The sequence below is a fragment of the Capsicum annuum genome, unplaced genomic scaffold (genome assembly GCF_002878395.1).
Source record: "Capsicum annuum cultivar UCD-10X-F1 unplaced genomic scaffold, UCD10Xv1.1 ctg4857, whole genome shotgun sequence".
In the NCBI taxonomy this organism is placed as follows: domain Eukaryota; kingdom Viridiplantae; phylum Streptophyta; class Magnoliopsida; order Solanales; family Solanaceae; genus Capsicum; species Capsicum annuum.
The window spans coordinates 240145-257364 of record NW_025856286.1 but is presented as its reverse complement, the minus strand read 5'-3'; the positions used below and the strand labels follow the sequence as shown (position 1 = coordinate 257364).

General features: G+C 42.2%; 1 non-coding gene and 2 pseudogenes across 1 annotated transcript; 2 read left to right on the top strand and 1 right to left on the bottom strand.

Annotated features, from left to right (window-relative positions):
• Positions 1 to 584: 584 nt before the first annotated feature.
• Positions 585 to 7803, bottom strand: LOC124892561 (annotated as a pseudogene).
• Positions 3862 to 7143, top strand: LOC124892572 (annotated as a pseudogene).
• A 2925-nt stretch (positions 7804 to 10728) lies between the features above and the next one.
• On the top strand, positions 10729 to 14063 carry LOC124892569. Its single transcript, XR_007050323.1, has one exon. It is a non-coding gene; the product is annotated as a 28S ribosomal RNA (ribosomal RNA).
• Positions 14064 to 17220: the final 3157 nt, after the last annotated feature.

Below are 17220 nucleotides of genomic sequence, written 5' to 3'. Positions count from 1 at the left end.
TATTCATCCCTTTGTCAGTCCGATTAGTCCCTCCCCCTCAAATTTAATAATTTTCTGTCCATTTTCAAAGGAGGTTTGTGCATCCATCCTTTACAAATCTGACTAAGTGTTGTGTTTTAACTTCACCCTAGAGCATACCATATCATAGCCTCACCCGATTTCCCCACTTATTTTTCAATTGTCGTGTGTGTTCCATTCAAAAGAGTTAAGTATAATATCAAATAGTGTTTCGTGCAAAACTACGACATCAAAATTAGAGGCTTTCCATGTCGCACAGTACGGCTCAAGAGCACTGTGATGCATAGAGGCCAACATAGTGATTTGAGACATCTTGCAATTAGAGGTTTTTGTGACCGTCAAGTGCAATCCTAGAGACATATCCAATGACTCAGGCTCCGACGTCCGGCGAAAATGGTAGCACACAACGCCCGATGTCAAATACTAAAGGACCTATAGTTCCCTACCATGGTGTTGTCTTTGTTGAGTTATTTGTCTATGTATCGGCACGTTCACCTATAAGGCACCATGCACCAACACCTTAAACCACCTTGGGAAGCAACGGCCATAAGGCACCATGACATTGTTCACCAAGGCACCACCAAACCAAGGCACCATGGCACCATGAACCATGGCGTCATGGCACCGCGCACCATGGCACCAAGGCACAGCGGCTCCAGGGCACCATGGCACCGCGCCGCCATGGCACCAAAGCACCCATGCATCCTAAACAAGGATCTGTGTGTTTGCTCACCCGCCGCAAGCGCACCAAGGCCCCATGGCACCATGGGCATGATTAAGGCACCTTGCTAAAACCAAAAGAGCATAAACGTAGTTTCAATCATCCAAATATTTTCAAAACATTCATCCATCTTCCTCGCTGTTGCATACTCCATTCGTTAAATACATGCTCTAAATATTTTTTAACGATATTTCAATGCTATCTCATATGTTGGGACGGTTTTTCTATTGTCCTCATGTTATTTTGATGAATTTAAATATTTTATATCATTTTGTTATACGTACAAATATGCACTCAATCATTGATTAAAGGTTACTTCATGCATTGGAAATATTTTACTAATGTTTTTATATTTTTGAAATATTTTTTATATTTTATTATTTATTATAATTTATTTTTTGAATTTTCATATGTAATATTTGAAAAAAATGTATTTTCTTAATGAAAATTATCATTTACAAATTACTTGATTCTTTTGTGAGTGCATTGGCTTAGACTTATGTCAAAACTTGCAGTTATGGTCCACACATGTCTAGTATGATTCTATGGCAAAATAATGTCTACTCTTATTAGTTAGGTTACTTTGTTGCATATATAAGAGAGGGCAGAGGTGTTGAAGGCACTTCAAGGAAACTGTCGCTAGTTAGCAGAGGCGCTCACTGGGCATTTTAGTATGCAGTTGACACATGGTAGCATACATGGCTTGTTCATGCGAGCTGTTGGTGCCCACGAAACAATGATGATCACGCTACATTATGTGCTTATGTTGGCTATCAGTGGCGTCATCCATGACGGGGCTATTGGAGGTTGATTTCACACGAAGTGGAACTTTTGTGTGTGTGGTGATCTCTGTATGCAGCTCATAGGGAAGCTCTAGGTGTTATAGCATAGGATCGAGCCAAATCTGCATTGACAACTGATGACCGACCTTAGGTTCGCCCGTGTACTAGCCACGGCGCGCCTCTATCTCCTCTACTCCTCCTAAGGGTGGGCTATCATGTCATGCGAGAATTGGTTTAGCCTTGCAATGTCTGCATTAGTAGCAGTGCACAACATTTATTATGTTCGGCATTAGTAGCAGCACCGGTACTGAGCAATCATCGATAGAGCATTTAAATGCACGGCACATGAGTTATGTTCGGCATATGAAGTTAGGTTGGATCACTGCTCAAGCAGCAACGTCCTGACCTACCTTCCATCAAAGTCGTGGGGCAGACACAATTTGGGCTTCTTCGATGTTGGTTTCCTTTTTTGCATACTTAATGCGAAGGAATTATCAAGATTTATTGATTAGCTTTCTCCTATCGCAGTTTGTGAGTGAGGTGAATCAAAAGTTAGCCCTCATGCCTTATGTCATCCGCTTTTCGCCGTGCGATGTTGTGGTCCATGATGGGTGGTTGAGATATTTGGATGCAATATATGCCATGGACAAAGGGTTTTCATTGGCTTGTATCTTCCCTATACGATGCTCATTTGAAATGATGATCGCACTCGCCTTGAACCTTCCCGCGCTCTTTCGGGCAAGCAGGGCTCATGCGAACCGGGGCCGATGAGGAATGCTACTTGGTTGATCCTGCCATTAGTCATGTGCTTGTCTCAAATATTAATCCATACAAGTGTAAGTATGAACAAATTCATACTGAGAAGCTGTGAATGGCTCATTAAATCAACTGTAGTTTGTTTGATGGTATCTGCTACTCGAATAATCGTACTAATTCAATAGCTAATACATGGAACTAACCCAACTTTTGGAAGAGATGGATTTATTTGATAAAAGGTTGACGTGGGCTTTGTCTATTGCTACGATGATTCATGATAACTCGACAGATCATACGGCCATCATGCCAGTGATGTATCAGTCAAATTTCTGCACTATCAAATTTCAATGGTAGGATAGTGGCCTACTATGGTGATGAAATGTGATAAAATATTAGGGTTTGATTCCAAAGAGAGAGCCTGAGAAATGACCACCACATCCAAGGAAGGAAATATGCACATAAATTATCCATTCCTGGCATGGTGAGGTAGTGACAATGAATAACATTACCTGGCTCAATAAGTCTGGTAATTGGAATAAGTACAATATAAATCAATTAATAAGGATCCATTGGAGGGAAAGTCTGTTGATAGTAGATGCGGTAATTCTAGATCCAATAGCATAAATTTAATTTATTGTAGTTTAAAATCTCATTGTCGTACTTTGGGATGGGCCAGCTAGTCTGCCTATGGTGTGCACCGATCGTCTAATCCCTTCTGTCAGTGATGCACTTCTGCCCTTAACTAGCCAAGTCATTCCACCAACGTTGTTACTTTGAGGAAATTAGAGTGCTTAAATCAAGCCTACACTCTATATACATTAGCATGGGATAACATTATAGGATTTAGTCCTATTACGTTGGCCTTCAGGATTGGAGTAATGATTAACAGAGATAGTCGGGGGCATTTGTATTTAATAGTTAAAGGTGAAATTATAGGGTTTATGAAAAACAAACAACTGCGAAAGCATTTGCTAAGGATGTTTTCATTAATAAAGTACAAAAGTTGGGGGCTCAAAGAGGATCACATACATTCCTAGTCTCAACCATAAATGATGCGGACCAGGGATCGACGAATGTTGCTTTTAGGACACTACTGGTAACTTATGAGAAATCAGAGTTTTTGGGTTTCGTGGGAAGTATGGTCACAAGGCTAAAACTTAAAGGAATTGATAGAAGTGGACCACGAGGAGTTAAGACTTCATCTTAATTTGACTCAACAAGGGAATTTAGCAGATCAAGACATAGTAAGAATTGACAAACTGAAAGCTCTTTCTTGATTCTATGGGTGGTGGTGCATGGTCGTTCTTAGTTGGTGGAGACATTTGTTAGGTTAAATCCATTAACAAATAAGACCTCAGCCTACTAACTTGCTATACGATGGTATCCCTTCACGGCCAGCTTCTAAGAGGGACTACGACCTTTTAGGACATGGAAGTTTGAGGAAATAACAGGTCTGTGGTACCCTTAGATGTTCTGGGACGCACACACGCTACACTGATATATTCAATGAGTTGATAGCCTTGGCCAATAGGCACGTGTAATATTTTAAATTTTATCATAATATGGATAGATCATTGATATTATTGGTCTTCAATGAGGAATTCCTAGTAAGCGCGAATCATCAGCTCAAGTTGACTATGTCCCTACCTTTTGTACACACCAACCTCGCTCCTACCGATTGAATGATCTGGTGAAATATTCAAACCACACCGACTTAGGCAGTTTGTTTTCACTCCATGAGGCACTGTTTATAATTCGGGTTGTTTGGGAATACATCCCAAATTGGGTCCATCCAAGGCTAAATATGGTCAAGAGAACCATAGGTAACAAGCACTACAATGGAAAGATTAAAAGGACTTTGAAAAGAGAGCCAAAGAGTGCTTGAAATTGTTGGGAAGGAAGTGGATGGGAGCTGATGATGCATCCCGATCGAATGTGGAATGGCGACATGCTAATCCACTGATCGACTGAGGGCATGGACTATAATGTATTGGGGGCGCGTCCAAATCCCGAGCTCTAGATACCCTCATGAAACATTGTCTCCTTAATTGTGACAGGCAGCGCGCACCTATGGCGTGTATCTATATTTGTACACTCCAAAAATTGTTCTGTGGGCTCCCTATTCAGCCCATCTTGAAATATGGACCAAGGAGTCTGACATGTGTGCGAGTCAATGGGAGAGTAAGCCCGTAAAATATAAAGAAGCAATTTGGTGTGATCTCCCTTCAGGGTGCACCACTGACCGGCCTTGACCTTCTGAGAAGGGTTTGAGTGTCAGAATACTTATCGGGACCCAAGAGATGGTGAACTATTCCTTAGTAGGGCGAAGCCAGAGAAAAATCTTGTAGAGAGCCGTAGCGATACTGACGTGCAAATCATTCATCCGACTTAGGTATAGGGAAAAAATACTAATCGAACCATCTAGTAGCTGGTTTAATCCAAAGTGTCCCTCAGGATAGTTGGAGTTCGCGTGCAAGTTCAATCGGGTAAAGCTAATGATTAGAGGCATCGGGGGCCTAATACACTCGACCTATTCTTAAACTTTAAATAGGTAGGATAGTGCAACATCTTTGTTGAGCCTCACCATAGAATCAAGAGCTCCAAGTGGGCCATTTTTGGTAAGCAGACCTGGAGATGCTGGATGAATCGGAAGTCAAGTTACGTTGCCAAACAATGCGCTAACCTAGATCCCGCAGAGGTTGTTGGTCAATTAAGCTAGCACGACGGTGGTCATGGAAGTAGCAATTCACTAAGGAGTGTGTAAAAACTCACCTGCCGAATTAACTAGACCCAAAAATGGATAGCACTTAAGCGCACGACCTATACCCGGCTGTTAAGGCAAGTGCGAGGCCCCGATAAGTATGAGGGTGCCGCGGTCGCTGCAAAACCATGATCACGATCTTGGGTAGAGCAATCGTTGATGCAGATCTTGGTGCTAGTAGAAAATATTCAATTAAGAACTTAGAAGGACAAAAAGGAGAAATATTCTATAGGAACAGCACTTTCACATGAGTTAGTCAATCCTAAGGGTCGAGGGAACCCCAAAAGATAGTGCATTTCGCACATACTTCATAGGGGAATCGGGTTAAAATTCCTAAATAGGGACTTTGTAGTTGAAAACAACATTAAGAAGTTAGTAAACATCAGCAGGAGCCTCAAGAAGAGTTATCTTTACTATTTAATAGCCTGCTCACCCAGAATTGGCTTAGTTGGAGGTAGGGTTCAGCTGCTGGAAAAGCACTACACATCACGTAGTGTTCATTCCAATCCCATAGGCCCTTGAAAATCGAGAGGACTGACGGTCATACATTCTCAGTCATACTCATAACCGGATCAAGTCTCCAAGGTGAACAGCCTCTGGTCGATGGAATAATGTAGGCAAGGAAAGTCGGCAATATGGATCGGTAACTTTGGGTAAATAATTAGCTCTGAGGGTTGGTAATAAGGTTCTTAGTACCGAACACATCAGAAATCGGGGGACTTCTCGAGATTTACCTACGGCAAAAGCAAGTCACCTCGTACCGACTGGTTAACAAAATGGGAACGGTTCCTTCAAGGGCCTTCTCCACATGTCGAACAGCCAACTCAGAGATAGTACAGACAAGGGGAAGCCTTCTGTGCAATTAAAACAAAGAATTGCGATGGTCCCAACGGATGTTCACACATTATGATTTCGGCCCAGTCTCTGAATATCAAAGTGAAGAAATTCAACCAAGCATGGGTAAACGGCTAGAGTAACTATCACTCTCTTAAAGTAGTCAAATGCTTCATCATCTATTTAGTGATGCCCATAATTGGAATAATGAGATTCCCACTATCCCTGTCCATGATACAGTAACACCACAGTCAAGGGAACGGGCATGGCAGAGTCAACAGGTTAGAAGACCCTGTTGTGCTAGACCCTAGTCTGACTTTGTGAAATGCCTTGAGAGGTGTAGTATAAGTGAGAACCAAAAGGTGAAAGTGAAATACCACTACTTTTAATGTTATTTTACTTATTTCGTGATCATAAGTGGGACACTGCCCCTCTTGTTTGAACCAAGGCTCACTTTGTGGGCCGATATGGGCAGAAGATATTCTCAGGAAGGGGGTTTAGCTGGGGTGGCAGATCTTTTAACATATAATGCAAGTATCCTAAGATGAGCTCAACGAGAACAGAAATTTTTTGTGGAATAGAAGGGTAAAATCTCATTTCATTCTAATTTCCAGTAAGAATATGAACCGTCAATGTGTGGCCTAACGATCCTTGAGTCCTTTAAAATTCGAAGATAGAGGTTTCAGAAAAGTTACCACAGGGATAATTGTCTTGTGGCAGCCAAGCATTCATAGCGACATTGCTTTTTAATCCTTCGATCTCTGTTCTTTCTATCTTTGTGAAGAAAAATTCACCAAATGTTGGACTGTTCACCCATAAATAGGGAACGTGAGCTCGGTTTAGAAAATCGTGAGATAGGTTTTTTTTACCCTCCTGATGATAATTTCACAATAGTAATTTAGCCTAGTATGATAGGAACTGTTGATTCACACAATTGGTCATCGCACTTGGTTTAAAAGCGAGTGGCGCGAAGTTACCGTATGCTAGATTAGAACTGAATGCATCTAAGTAATAATTTGGGATAAAAGTGATGCATGTGCCTGTCGTCCATTTGCTGACCAGCAGTAGGGGCCTCGACCCCTTAGAGCACGTGTCATTGGCTAAGCCATCGCGGAAAAAGGGTCCCGATTGCCGCCTTTAAGTATACTTTTCATCCTGTGGTAGGTACAACCCATTGCAGATGACTTCAAATTACGACGGGGTATGTAAGTGGCAGAGTGGCCTTGCTGCCACAATCCACTGAGATTCAGCCCCTTCTCCCTCAGGTTCGTCCCACCCCCTCCAATTCAATTATTTTTTCGTTAATCTCCAAAGGAGGTTTGTACATTCATCCTTGAAAAATACCACTAAGTGTTGTAAGTTCACCTCACCCTCGAGCATGCCGTAACCTCACCCTCGAGCATGCCATAGTGATAGCCTCACTTGAGTTTTATTCTTATTTTTCAAGTGTCGTAAAACTATGTTATTGCAATTAGATATTTTTCGTGATGCGCAGAATGACTTAATAGCCTAGTGAGGTGTTGAGGACAATGTCAGTGCATAGAGGCATGTCGTAATTAGAGGTTATATTGACCATCAAATGCAATACTAAAGACATGTTGAATGACCTGATCTCTGACGTCTGGCAAACTCAAAAGCACACAACGCCTGATGTCAAATATGGAAGGACCTATAGTGACCTACCAATGCCTCAAACCACTATAGGAAGCAATGGCCACAAGGAACCATGACACTGTTAACCACGGCACCACGAAACCATGGCACCAATGCACTAAGGAACGATCGTTCCATGGCACAATGGAACCACGCACCGTGGCACCAAGATACCATGGCTCCATGGAAACAAGGCTCAACGGCACAAAGGAAGCACGGTGCCATGGCAACAAGGCACCATGGCACCAAGGCACCGTGCCACCATGACACCATGGCATCGCACACCATAGCGCTATCGCACTAAGCACTATGCATCCTAAACTAGGAACTGTGTGCTAGGCACACAGGCACTCGTGTGCCCGCCGTGAGTGCACCAATGCCTAATGATACCATGAGCACGGTGAAGGAACTATGGCATTGTACAAAAATCAAAAGAGCATAAACCTAGGTTCGATCATAAAAATAATTTCATTACATCAAACAATATTCCTAACCCGCCTGCTATCTCACTCATGGGGCAAGTGCAACTTAGGCTGGTACGAAGTTGATTTCCTATGTTGTATTCCTAATGCCCAGGCAATATCAAGTTTTATTGATTGAGTTTTGCCCCTGTCATTTCGTGTTTGGGGTGAATCAAACGGTCACCCTCATGTCTAACATCTTTCTCAATTCATTGTGTGATATCATAATCCATGAGTTATTATCGGGATTTTTAGATGCGGTAGATGCAGTGGGCGTAGGGTTTTCATCATCACTTATCTGCCCAATATGATGCTCATTGCAAATGATGATCGCACTGTCCTTAAATCAATCCATGCCCTTTCATACAGGCCGAGATCATGTAATACTGGCGTCGATAATGATTGCTACCTTATTGATCATGCCAGTAGTCATATGCTTGTCTCAAAGATTAAGCCATACATATGTAAGTATGAACAAATTCAGACTGTGAAACTGCGAATGACTTCTTAAACCAGTTATAGTTTGTTTGATGGTATCTACTACTCGGATAACTGTAGTAATTCTATATCTAATGCATGTAACAAACCCTGACTTTTGGAAAGGATGGATTTATTAGATAAAATTTGATGCGAGCTCTGCACATTGCTGCAATGATTAATGATAACTCGATGGATCGCATGACTATCATGCCGGTGAGAAAGCCTGAGAAATGGCGACCACATACAAGGAAAGCAGTAGGCACACAAATTACCCAATCTTGACACGGGCAGGTTGTGACAATGAATAACAATATCGGGCTTAATGATTCTAGTAATTTGGATGAGTACAATCTAAATCCCTTAACGAGGATCCATTTGAGGGAAATTTTGGTGGCAACAACCATGGTAATTCAAGCTATAATAGCATATATTTAAATTGTTGTAGTTAAAAATCTCATAGTTGTACTTTGGGATGGGCCAGCCAGCCTTCCTATGGTGTGCACCGGTTGTCTCACCCTTTTTTTGGAAATTCATTCCTGGCCTTAATTGGCCGGGTCATTCCTCTAGCTCTGTTACTATGAAGAAATTAAAGTGCTCAAATCAAGCCTATGCTCTGTATATATTATCTTGGGATAACATTATATTATTTTGGTCCTATTACATTGTCCTTCAGGATCAGAGTAATGATTAACAGTGACATTCGGGGGCATTCCTATTTCATAGTCAGAAGTGAAATTCTTAGATTTATGAAAGACTAACAACTGCTAAAACATTTGCCAAGGATGTTTTCATTTATCAAGAACAAAATTTGAGGGCTAGAAGATGATCAGATACCTTCCTAGTCTCAACAATAAATGATGTCGACCATGGATGGACGGATGTTGCTTTTAGGACTCTGCCGGCACCTTATGAGAAATTTTTGTTTTTGGTTTGTGGGGGGATTATGATCGCAAGGTTGAAATATAAATGAATTGATGGAAGGGCACCACAAGGAGTGGATCATGTGGCTTAATTTGACTCAAAACGGGGAAACTTACCAGGTCCATACATAGTAAGGATTGACAGATTAAGAGCTCTTTCTTGATTCTATGGGTGATGGTGCTTGGCCGTTCTTAGTTGGAGGAGCTATTTTTCTTATTAATTCTATTAACGAATGAGACCTCAGCCTACTACCTATCAATATGGAGGTATCCCTTTGTGGCCAGCTTCTTAAAGGGACTATGACCTTTTAGGTGATGAAAGCTTGAGATAATAACAGGTTTGTGATGCCGATAGATGCTCTAAGCCGCAGATATGCTACACGGATATATTCAACAAGTTTATAGCCTTGAACAAAGGTCTAGGTAATCTTTTAAATTTCATTATAATGGGGATAGATCATTGTAATTGTTGGTTTTCAACAAAGAATTCCTAGCAAGCGCGAGTCATCAGCTCATGTTAACTACGTCCTGGCCCTTTTTACACGCTGCCCATTGTCCCTACCGATTGAATGATCTGGTGAAATTTGGGTTGCAATGATATGGGCGGTTCGCTGTCTGTGACATCAAAAGAAGTCCATTGAACCTTATCATTTATAGAAAGGAGAAGTCGTTGCAAAGTTTTCGGAGCTGAACCTGTGGAAGGATCATTGTAGAAACATACACAGTAGGATGACCCACAAACGTGTTTAACAACTGGGGAGTCCTCGAGCAGAATACTTCAGCCCTCCTCACGAGTGCCTTCCCTTGTCCCCAGCACGCATGCCCAGCATGCGTATCAAGCGACTAATGAAATCCAGTGAAGAAAGCGTGAAAGAGTAATTAAATTGATAGTCTTCCCCTCGTTCCCCTTTCGTGGCATGCGTCGAGGGGACCAGGGCTTATTTTATAAACAAAAATAACTCTCGAGAATGGATATCTCAGCTCTCGCATTAATAAAGAATGTAGAGAAATGTGATACTTGGTGTGAATTGTAGAATTTCATGAACCATAGAATCTTTCAATGCAAGTTGCACCTAAATCCATTAGGCCGAGGGAACATCTGCTTGGGCGTCACACATTGCGTCACCCTATTGTATCACTACTTAATCATGGGGTGCGCTTTTGTTGCATGGAGGATACTGGCATCCTGTATGCCTCAATCTCGCAGCTAGCCTAAATGCGAGTCCACGTTGATGGAGGTCTCATCCAGTGGTGGTTGTAACTCAACTATATTTGTTGTCGCAGCTACTGCCCGTTATGCGTCGGGACTCTAGGACCCTATTGTACTTAGACGCTCTGATTGTCACCCCAGGTCAGCTGGGATTACCCGCTGTGTTTAAGAATCTGAATAAGTGGAGTAAAATAAACTTACAAGGATTCCATTAGTAACGGCGAGCGAATCAGGACCAACCCAACCTTAGAATCGGGCGACTCCATCATATGAAATGTAGTCTTAAGAAGCGTCCTCAGTGGCGGACTGGGCCTAAGTCCCTTAGATGGGGGCGCTAGAGAGGGTGAGAGCCCTGTTATGACCGGACCTTGTCTCACTATAAGGCACTGTCTACGAGTTGAGTTGATTGGGAATGTATCCCAAATTGGGTAGTAAATTCTGTCCAAGGCTAAATACGAGTGAGAGACTGATATCAAACAAGTACCATGAGGGAAAAATAAAAAGGACTTTGAAAAAAGAGTCAAAGAGTGCTTGAAATTGTCTGGAGGGAAGCGAATGGGGGCCAGTGATGTGCTCCGATCAAAAGTGGAATGGCTATAAACCAGTCCGCCGATGAACTCAGGGCATGGACCAACGAAGATTTAGGGTGGCAAAGACCGATCCCTCAATACTCTCGTGGAACACCATCTCATCGATTGTGGTAGGGAGTGCGTGCCTCTAGAATGCTTCAGCATCTGTGCACTCCAGAAGCTGGCCTGTGAGCTCCCCATTCGACCCGTCTTGAAAGATTAACCAAGAAGTTTGACATATGTGCGAGTCAACGGGCGAGTAAACCTGTTAGGCGTAAGGAAGATTATTGGTGGAATCCCCTTGAGTGGAGCACCACCGATGGACCTTCATCATTTGAGAAGGCTCTGAATATTCACATACCTATTGGGATTCAAAAGATAGTGAACTATGCCTGAGCGGGGCGAAGTCAGAGAAAACTCTGCTGGAGGCCTACAGCGATACTGACATGCAAATAATTCTTCTGACTTGTGTATAGGGGAAAAAGACTAATTTAACCATATAGTAGTTAGTTCCCTCCAAAGTTTCCCTCAAGATAGCTGAAGCTGGCATGTGAGTGCTATCTGGTAAAGCCAATTCTAAGAGGCCTCGAGGGAGCAACTCCCTCGACCTATTCTCAAAGATTAAATAGTAGGATAGGGCAACTTCTTTATGAGCCATCCATGGAATCAAGAGCTCTAAGTAGGCCATTTTTTGTAAGAAGGACTGGCAATATGGGATGAACTGGAGGCCGGGTAATTGTACAAAACTACACGCTAACCTAGATCCCACAAAGGGTGTTAACCGATTAAGACAACTGGATGGTGGTTATTGAAATTAAAATCCACTAAGGAGTGCGTAATAACTTACCTGCCAAATAAACTAGCCTCAAAAATAGATGGTACTTAACCATGCGACCTATACCCGGCCATCGGGGCAAGTTCAAGGCCCCAATGAGTAGGAGGTTTCAACGGTCGCTGTAAAACCTTAGGCGCGTACCTGGGAAGAATGGCCATCGGTGCAGATCTTGGTGGTAGTAGCAAATATTCAAATAAGAACATTGAATGTAAAATAGGGGAAAGGTTCCTTGTGAATGGTACATGCACATGGGTTAGTCAATCCTAAGGGTAGAAGGAACCCTAACAGATAACGGGTTTTGCCCATACTCCAAAAGGGAATCGGGTTAAAATTCCGAAATCAGGATGTGGCGGTCGACGACAATGTTAGAAAGTTTGAAGATGTTAGTAGGACCAACAAGAAGATTTATCTTTTCTATTTTACAATTTTTCCATCCTAGATTCGACTCAGCTAAAGGTAGGGTCCAGCAGTTGTTATAGCACCGCACGTCGCGTGCTGTTCGATGCTCTCCAGGAGTCCCTTAAAAATCTGAAGGACTGAATACCATCCACACCCAATCATACTTATAACCGCATCAGTTCTCCAAGGTGAAGAGCCTCTGGTCGATGGAACAATATACGAAAGGGAAGTCGGCAAACTAGATTCGTAACTTTGGGAAAAGGATTAGCTATGAGGGCTGGGCACGGGGTAATAGTCCCAAACTCGTCGGCTATCGGTGGACTGCTCGAGATACTCCTATGGCGCGAGTGGGTCAGTGCGTGCTGTGTGGCAGAAGGACTGGGAACGGTTACTTCAAGGGCCTTCACCGCAAGTCAAACGACCAACTCAGAATTAGTACGGGCAATGGGAATCCAACTGTTTAATTAAAACAAAGCATTAGATGATCCCAACGGCTATTCACGCAACATGATTTCTGCCCAGTGCTCCTAATGTCAAAGTGAAGAAATTCAACCAATAGTGGGTAAACGGCTAGAGTAACTATGACTCTCTTAAGGTAGCCAAATGGCTCATCATCTAATTAGTGATGCATATGAATTGATTAACGAGATTCCTACTGTCTCTGTTTACTATCCAGCAAACCACAACAAAAGGAGACCTTGTAGAGCTTGACTCTTGTCTAATTTTATGAATTGACTTGAGAGGTGTAGTATAATTGGTCAAAAGGCAAAAGTGAAATACCACTCCTTTTAACGTTATTTTGACTTATTACATGAATAAGAAGCAAGGTACTGCCCCTCTATTTTGACCCAAGGCTCACCCAGCGGGCTGATCTGGGCAGAAGACATTGTCAGGTGGGGAGTTTGGCTGGGGTGGCACATCTATTAAATATAAGGCAGGTGTCCTAAGATGAGCTCAACGAGAATAGAAATGTCGTGTGGAATAAATGGGTAAAAGCTCATTTGATTCTAATTAACAGTACAAATATGAACCATGAATGCGTGGCCTGACGATTCTTTAGACCTTCAAAATTCGAAGCTACAAGTGTCAGAAATGTTACCAAAGGGATAACTAGCTTGTGGCAGCCAAGCGTTCATAGAGACGTTGCTTTTTGATCCTTCGATGTCAGCTTTTCCTATCATTGTGAAGCAAAATTCTGCAAGTGTTGGATTGTTCAACCACCAATAGGGAATGTGAGCTGGGTTTAGACCATTGTGAGATAGGTTAGTTTTACCCTACTGATGACAATGTCGCAATAGTAATTCAACCTAGTAAGAGAGGAACCATTGATTCACATGATTAGTCATTGCGCTTACTTTAAAATCCAGTGGCGCAAAGCTACAATGTGATGGATTACTACAAAATGCCTCTAAGTTAGAATACGGGCTGGAAGTGATGCATGCGCCCTCCATCCACTTTCCGACCCGTAGTAGGGTGTACTATCCCTAAGGGAACATGACGTAGACCCCTAAGGGTTGCGGTATCCACTTTGACGTACAATTTTAATCGAGCAGCAGGACGAATCCTTTGCAGATGACTTAATTACGCGATGGGGTATTGTAAGTGGAACGTTGGCCTTGATTCCACGATCCACTAAGATTCAACCCATTGTCGCTACTGTTCATCCCTCGCCCTCTAATCGAATAATTTTTCCTTCCATCTCCAAATGGGATTTGTGCATCCATCCTTGAAAAATCCCAGTAAGTTTTGTGAGTTTACCTTACGCTCGAGCATTCCACGACATAGCCTCACCCGAGTTTGCCGCATATTTTTCAAGTGTCGCGTGCATTCCATTCCAAATAGTTATGTACGATATCAAGTGGCCTTTCATGCAAAACTACGGTGTCACAATTAGAGGTTTTCCTAGACGTTCTGTACGACTCAAGAGCCTAGAAATGCATCGAGGCCAACATCGGTGTGTGAAGGCATGTCGTAATTAGAGGTTTTCATGACCGTTAAGTGCAATCCTAGAGACATTTCCAATGACTCGGGCTCTGACATCTGCCGAAATAGACACCGCATAATGCATGTCAAATACCAAAGGAGCTATAGTGGCTTACCATTGTGGTGTCTTTGTCGAGATGGTTATCCGAGTATCGGCACCTTCACCTACAAGGTACTATGCGCCAATGCCTCAAACCACTATGGCCAACAATGGCCAAAACACAACATGACACCGTGCACCAAGTCACCATGGCACTATGGCACTATGCACCATGTCTTATGATGCCATGGCACAACGCACCATGGCACCAAGTGACCATGGCGCCTTGGCACTAAGGCACAGTGGCATCTTGTAACCAACGCACCATGGGGCCTTGACACGAAGGCTCCGTGTCTCTATGGCGCCAAGGCATCCCGCACTATAGCGCCATGGCACCAAATCTCCCATACAACCTAAACTAGGAACTGTGTGCTTGGCACCGGCCCGCCCATGCACCCGCCACGAGCGTACCAAGGACCCATGATACCATGGGCATGACGAATGTACCATGGCACCTTGAAAGAACCAAAAGAGCATAAACCTAGGTTTGATCATCCGAATATTTTCATAACGTTCATCCATCTACCTCATCATTGCATACTCCTTTCATTACATACAAGCTCCAAGTATTTTTTAATGGTATTTCAGTGTTACCTCATATGTTGGGGCGGTTTTCCTAATGTCCCCATGTTATTTTTAAAAATTTAAATATTTTGTATCGTTATGTTATACATTCAAATATGCAATCAATTATTCGTTTAAGGTTACTTCATGCATTGAAAATATTTTTCTAATGGTTTTATATTTTTTAAATATTTTTCATATTTTTCTTTTATTTTTTAAACTTTCATAAATAATATTTTAAAACAAATATTTTCTTAATGAAAATTATCATTTACAAATTACGTGACTCTTTAGTGAGTACATTGGCTGAGCCTTATGTCAAAACATGCAGTTCTGTTCCGTACATGTCTAGTATGATTCTCTGGAAAAATTATATCTACTTCTGTTTGTTAGGTTATATTTTGTAAGCATATATAAGGGGGGTAGAGGTGTCGAAGGCACATAAAAGAAACTGTCTCTAGTTGGTACAGGCACTCACTGGGAAAGTTGGCGTGCAGTGTTGGCAAATGGCATCATGCATGGATAGTGGATTCCTTGTGTTGCATACCTAATGCCCAGGCATTGTCGGGTTTTATTGATAGGCTTTTTTCCATGATATTTCATGTGCGGGGTGAATCAAAAAGCCGCCCTCATGTCCCACGCCTTCCTTGCTAAACCGTATGATATCGTAGTCCATGAGTAACAATCAGGATTTTCAAATGCGATAGATATAGTAGGCATAGAAGAAGATGAGCCAATGTTACCTAGAAGGGGTGCTAGAAAGGGTGAGAGCCGTGTTGTGCCTAGACCCTGTCGCACCACGAGGCATTGTCTACAAGTTTGGTTGTTTAGGAATACCGCCCAAATAACGTGTTGAATTCTATCTAAGGCTAAATATAGCTGAGTGATCAGTAGCGAAAAAGTATCATGAGGGCAAGATGAAAAGGACTTTGAAAAGAAAGTCAAAGAGTGCTTGAAATTGTCAGGAGAGAATTGGATGAGGGTCGGCGATGCGCCCTAGTAGGATATGGAATGGTAAATACCAGGTTCACTAATCGAAGGGAATAGACCATTGTGGGTTGGGGGGCGGCCAAATCTCGGGCTCTCATTACACCCGTGGAACACCGACTCCTTGATTGTGATAGGAAGCGCGTATCTTTGGTATGCATAGGAATCTGTGTGTTCCAGACACTGGCCTGTGGGCTCCCCATTTGACTTGTCTTGAAACATGGACCAAGGAGTATGACATGAGTATAATTCAAAGGGCTTATAACCCATAAGGAGTAAGGAAGCTGATTGGTGGGATCCTCCTAAGGGGTGCACCACCGACCAACCTTGATCTTCAAAGAAGGGTTCGAGCGTGAGCATAACTATCGGAACCCGAAAGATGGTGACCTATGCCTGAGCGGGTCGAAGCCAGAGGAAACTCTAGTGGAGGCCTACAACGATACTAATGTGAAAATCGTTCGTCTGACTTGGGTATAGTGGCATGACATCCCCAATGCGCACACGCAAGTGTACGTGGTCTTATCAAGTAGTAAAGTGGCTTTAAGAAATCCCAAGTATCTATATCTCAGGGACTTACATTCACCGCCTATCTAATTCTAGTTTAACAAATTGAGAAGAGTAACAAATAGAGTTTTAGAATTGATAACTAAAAATAAGTTAAACTAATGTGAAAAAGTAATGACTTAGGACAATCAATGGTTAGAAGCCCAGGGTTACGCCTTAAGACCAATCATACTATGTTATTGAACTTTATTCGTTAAAATACTTATCTTCATTATTGAATCATATGGTTAATTGCATTATCATGGCTTCCCAACCTCCAATACTTTACCTAAGTTGAACCATACAACCACATCGTTGAGCGGGGATGTAATAGTTCACTTAAGTTCTTTTGAAATATCATCCTATGTGTGAATCAAGTAAGTTATCTAAGAGCATCGTTGTCCTAGATACTAATTCTAATATGTTATTTTATAATGAAACTAGAACCATACTTTTCTTATTCCCATATTCTATCTCTCTATTCCCTCTCCTTAGATCACAAGTTTGACAATTGATGTATTCTAAGGGTGATCAATCCTTAAAATAGGCAAAACAAACATAAAAAAATGACCATAATGATAAGTAATTGAAACAAAATTAATTCAAAATGAAAGTAGTCATGATCTTGGCCTTAACCCCGGAAC